Source organism: Triticum urartu, chromosome 2A, assembly GCF_056163025.1.
Source record: "Triticum urartu cultivar PI428250 chromosome 2A, HENAU_Tu73, whole genome shotgun sequence".
NCBI lineage: Eukaryota > Viridiplantae > Streptophyta > Magnoliopsida > Poales > Poaceae > Triticum > Triticum urartu.
The window spans coordinates 318,410,740-318,417,146 of NC_141874.1; positions in this window are offsets into that span (position 1 = coordinate 318,410,740).

The window sequence follows — 6,407 nt, forward strand, 5'->3', positions numbered from 1 at the left end:
TTGCGACCAAGCTCAACGTCAACAAGCACCCTATGATATTCAACATTGGAGACCTCGTGTGGCTACACCTTCGCAAGGACCGCTTTCCACAAGAACGCAAGTCCAAACTTCGACCACGCGCGGATGGACCATTCAAGGTGCTTGCACGCTACAACAACAATGCTTACAAGATCGACATCCCTCGTGACAAGTACTCCATGAGTGACATCTTCAAAATCAAAGATCTCTCGCCCTACCATGGTGATGAGGATTTCGATCCGAGGACGGATCTTCCCCAAGGGAGGGGAGATGATGCAAAACATCCCAAGATCATCCCCATGGACGCACCTACACCTCCAACGACACCACTTGGACCAATGACACGAGCCCGAGCCAAAGCTATCGAAGATAAGGTGAACTCACTCCTCTCCGAACTTCCACTTTCTATCCATGAGAGATGGCTACTACCTAAGTCCGAGATGTTGTGCATGATTAGGTACCAAGAGGGTCCTCCCGAAGATGCGCATGAAGACGGACAAGTCCCCAAGTCCATAGATGAGGAGAACCAACGGAAGGAGCCAAGAGCATCTCCCAGGCCCCGGACATCCGGCCCTTCCCGAGGTCCCGTATATCCGGCCCCCTGCCCGGAAATCCGGACACCCCTGAACCTGAGAGCAACATGGCCAGCTTCACCAGCCCGGACATCCGGCCTCCACAGCCCGGACATCCGGCCCTCCGCGAACGCCCGGACGTCCGGCCCGAAGCCCAAACGTCCGGCCTCCTTGTCTGCGCACCGTAAAGGGCCGAGGCCCGTGTACCCCTTCTACCCCTAGAATATATATACTCCACCTCGTCCAACTTTCTAGGGTTAGCAAAGGATTAGCTCATATTTTGTGTGAGAGCTTTGCTCATCCACTTGGTGACCTTCTCCTCGGAGATTCGAGCCTCCACCGATGAAGATCCCCCAAGCGGATTCAAGACCCCTCTTTAGGGAAGAACATCAAGACCTCCTCATGGAGAAGAACCTGTTACCCTTTTGTATCGTCCCTAGTTGTCCGTGGACCGTGTATCGTTCTATGTATCCGAGGATCTAGCACATGTGTGACTTCTTCTTGTTAGTTTGAGTGTTCCTCTTGTGTCTTCCCTTGTGATTTCCCTCGTTCCCTCGTTTCCCTCTTTGTTTTCCTCGTGTTCTTCGCGGGATCCGCTCCTTTCGTGAAAGATCGGGCGATTAGGGTTCTACCCTACATCAAGGCCCGTGTATCCTTTCTCGCCCCTAGACTATATATACTCCACCTCGCCCAACTTTCTAGGGTTAGCATTGGTTTAGCTCATATTTAGAGATAGAGAATTGCTCATCCACATCGGATCTACTCCACGAGAGAGACCGCGGCCTCTACGGAGAAGATCCCTTTGGATTCAAGACCTCCTTGCGGAGAAGAACATCAAGACCTCCTCACGGAGAAGACAGGCTACCTTTGTATCGTCCGTTGTTGAATTTGGATCATGTATCTTCCTTTGAGTTCATGGATCTAGGGCATGTGTGATCATACTTGTTGGTTTGAGTGTTCTCTTGTGTTCCCCTTGTGATGTTGCCCTCGTTTCCCTACTCGTGTTCTTCGTGTTCATCGTGGGATCCACTCCTTTCATGAAAGATCGGCCGATTAGGGTCCCAACCCTACATCATCTTGGTATTAGAGCCATGTTGATCACTATTTTGGAGCCTCCCCGTTGTGTTTCTAGCCTTGTTTTGTTGTTTTTCGTCCTAGTTCGAAAATTCCCCACCAAAAATAGCCCCAATTGTTTTTTGTGATTTGTTGGCGTGTTGAGATTTTGTTGGTTTGGATCCGTGGATTTGCTTCGTTTTGAGTGGATCTAGCTTCCCATCCATTTTCCCCCAATTTCCATTCACAAATTCCTCCGAATTTTGCCCGGATTTGACCTCTCCACACGGTGTTCATCCCGTTCGTCCCCGGATACAGAGCCCGGACATCCGGCCCGTCAAGCCCGGACATCCGGCCCCCGGACATCCGGTCTTCCACCCGGACATCTGACCCCTAGCAGCAATATCTCCATCCACCGCCCCGTTTTCCGTCCAATTTTCACAAAATTTGGTTCCGGTGCCCACCATATAGCACATATACTTCCGCATACCTCCACCACTTCCGCATAACCCAACCATTTTGGACCGTTTCGCTCTCTGACACATTTTCTACTTCGAGGTTTGAGAATTTGAGTTGCGGTACCATATCCTTTTGTGTTTCGGCTATCTAGGTACGGTTCGACATCGACATAACCGCCGCTCACCTTCGTCACGGACGCGTCCTACATCATCACCGCCGTCCTACATCGTCATCAAGAACGACCAGCTCGACTACACCTTGGTATTCATGCCACCATTTTGACACCTTACCGGAAGCAAGACCGGTAACCTCATCTTGGTATTGGACATATCACTATTGCCATTACATTGATAGCCATTATAGCCTTACTCCTTTGCATTGCTTACCCATTACATTCATGCCACCATTTTGACACCTTACCGGAAGCAAGACCGCTAACCTCATCTTGGTATTGGACATATCACTATTGCCATTACATTGATAGCCATTATAGCCTTACTCCTTTGCGTTGCTTTCCCATCGAGACTAGCCATTGAGTATTGCCGGCAACGAGACTTGTGCACATTAGTGATCATACTTCTCATATCATCCATATATCATTGTTGCATATATTGGTATCATCTCTTGTGTCACAAAGTTGTCATTGCATACTCACTTGCTATATCGGTTCGTCAAGCATTGCATGAGAAAAGAGCTCAAACATCAAAGAGCCGAACAAGCTTTTAAGCAAAGAGGAAAGATAAGCAAAGAGCTTTTAAGCAAGAACCATAGCATCATACAACATTAAGATTGTCATACTCGATCATCTTGGATCATATCATAGCAACACCTTGCATAGAGCATACTTGGGATAGAAGTCATTGCATTTTTGCTAAGTAGGCTGTGCACAAGTTCTTGTATTCGCCTATTGTGCAATCGTGCTAGCGTCTCTCTAGTGTTGTGCAACAAGAGCATTTTTTTGGTTTCCACATTTTGGCTCATCCTTGGTTGCCCAACCCCACTTATCTTTTTGCGTGTGTGTTTCCGTGTACCTTATATGCTTGGTCTACTTGTTACATTGCATCTTGCGAATCTTTTCCAACATTATTGAAGCTCACTACAATTGCATCAAATTTTGTGCCACCATCCTAACCAAGCTCCACCAAAAGATTTTACTTGTTTAGGTGTGAGAAACCGACAAGAGCTAGTACCAATTCTGCTATTTCCTTGTCCTACATTGGAGTGATCCTTGATCCACTTTCAACTTCGGTCAAGGTACATTGGTACTCGTTCTTCTCTTTCTACCACTCAAATTTGTCTTGGAATGATGGACAGGCCAAGTACTTCTACCAACCCACTCTTCATAGAGCAAGACGACGACATGAACTCCTTCGTCACCAAGAGTCACCTCTTTGGTACACAACGTGCTTTGCATCAAGAGCAACATGCCATGAGTGAACGTATCGACAACCTTGCCACCGACTTGCGACTTTCCGAGCAACATACAAGGGACTACTTCGACCACAAGCTCGACGATCACAAGCAAGAGAATGACGCAAGGATGGACGAGATTCGCGCTTTGTTGCTCAACCGCTCTTCTTCCACTTCAAGAATGAGCCGTTCAAGACGCCACTCCGACTTCACCCTCTCCAGCTCAAGTACTCCGACATCGAACACTCTTCGCCGAGCTGCGCGCAATGATCATCCAACAAGCCTCAATCCCCTATGCGACACCAACTCTCAAGAGCGCCGACAACGTCAAACTCAAGAGGCCTTTGCGCTAGCTCCAGAACGGCAACAACAAGGACAACATGAAGAGGAAGAGCGAGCGCGTCTACACCAAAATGCTCAAGATGTCGAGGCACAACATCAAGAACAACAACCCCATGACGCTCAAGCACTTGCGGCGCAACAAGCTCTACGCGATTCAAGTCGAGCCGTAACCGACCGAGGCCGACAAGCCCGTGAACAAGAGGAAGCACTTCGCGAAGAAGTTCAAGAACGAAGATTTCAAGCTCACGTGCATCGTCAAGTTCCTCCTCGAGCTCTACAAGCTCCTCTACAAGCACGCCAAGAACAACAAGTTCCTCAAGATCATGAAGACAATGGAGATCCTCCACGACAAGAGCAACAAGAGTTTGACAAACCTCCGCGCCAAGAGCATCACGAGTTGAACAATCATCAACAACATGGGCGTCATCATCCCCGACCCCAACACAATGAAGAGCAACGCTATGGCAAGCTCAAGTTCACCATGCCCAAGTTCATCGGAAGCAACGATCCCGAAGAGTACCTTTCATGGGCATTGAAAGTTGACAAAATCTTCCATTTGCACAATTATGAAGAAGAGAAGAAGATCGCGATGGCATCCCTTGAGTTCCAAGACTATGTCCTCATTTGGTGGGAACAAATCATAGAGTGCCGAGAGGCAAGAGGTGAACCACCCATCACTACTTGGGCGCAAATGAAGGATGTCATGAGAGCACGCTTCGTACCTACCTACTACAACCGCGACCTCTTCAACAAAGAGCGTTGAAGAGTACTACCAGGTGATGGATATTGCAATGATACGAGCCAATGTCATGGAAGATGATGAGCAAACAATGACACGTTTCTTGAATGGACTCAATCATCCCATCAAGAAGATCGCCGATTTCCAACCATACTCCAATCTCATTGAGCTAGTGCACCAAGCTACCAAAGTGGAACGCCAAGTGCAAGATGATTTCAAGTATGCCAATTTCTCATCCAAGTCCTACGGCTTCTCCAACAACCAAGCTTCAACGACTCCAACACAGACTACAAAGGCTTCTACTACCAACATCGGCAAGTCGAGTTCCAAGAAAGCTTCGTCAACTACAAGCCATCCTACTACGAGAAACTTCAAGCCGAGAGCTTCATCATCATCAACCCCAACCAATGAGACCGTCAAGATGAGTTCCTTCAAGTGTTTCACTTGCGGAGGCCGATGCCACAAGTCCTATGAGTGCACCAACAAGCGAACCATGGTCTTCAACGATGATGGCACTTATGACTCCATGAGTGAAGGCGAAATGGAAGCCCTTGAGCAAGTCGCCATGCACCGCCAAGTGAACAACGAAGAAGAACAAGTCTTTTGCGATTAACACTCAAGTCCCGCACTTTTTGTCTCCAAAGTCTTGACTCTCCAACATCACCAAGAAGAAGACCAAAGATGCCACATATTCCACACCAAGGCCGGCATCAATGGATGATCAATCAAGGTCATCATCGATGGAGGGAGTTGTCATAATGTCGCAAGCGAAGAACTTTCCTCCAAGCTCCAATTGCCCAAGACGAAGAATCCACATCCATAAAAAGTTCAATGGCTTAGTGAATCCGGCACCATCCAAGTCGAGCACCGAGTACAAGTCTCCTTCAAAATCGGTGCCTACGAAGACACCTTGGAGTGCGACATCATTCCAATGACCGTTTGCCATCTTCTCCTTGGACGCCCATGGCAATTCGATAGGGGAGTCGTCCACAACGACCGAACGAACCACAACATCTTCAAGATGAAGGGCAAGGAGTATGTCCTCCGTCCAATGTCGCCAAGTCAAGTGATCGCCGACAAGCAAGCCACCCATCATGGAGATCATAGTGAGAGAGTGAGCCACCAAAGTGAGAGTGAGCGCCACAATCCCAAATCGAACACCTCCACGATGAGCGAAAAGAAGAACCTAGTCCTATTTGCCACCAAAAGTGAGATAAGAGGAGTGTGTGAGAACCCATCTAGTGTCCTACACTACGTCCTCATGTGCATGGACAATGCACCACAAACTAACACTTCTCACACTCTTTATCTAGTCTTGTCTTCTCTTTTGCAGGAATTTCAAGATGTTTTCCCCGATGAGCTACCTCCGGGTCTACCTCCTCTACGAGGCATTGAGCATCGAATTGACCTCATCCCTGGAGCACCTCTTCCGAACAAAGCTCCATGCCGCGTCAACCCCGAAGAAACCAAAGAAAGACAAAGGCAAGTAAAGCATCTCATAGACCATGGACATGTGCGTGAAAGTTTGAGCCCTTATGTCGTTCCGGTCATTCTTGTGCCAAAACGTGACGGTGTTTTTCACATGTGCTCTGATTGTAGACCTACCAATGCTATCACCGTTCGCTATAGGTATCCCATTCCACGCCTAGATGATATGCTTGATCAGCTTAGCGGTGCCACTATCTTTTCCAAAATTGATCTTAAGAGTGGTTACTATCAAATCTGCATACAAGAGGGTGGTGAATGGAAAGCCGCCTTCAAAACCAAGTTTGGTTTGTATGGGTCTCTTGGAGGCACCGGGCACTTTTATGAGC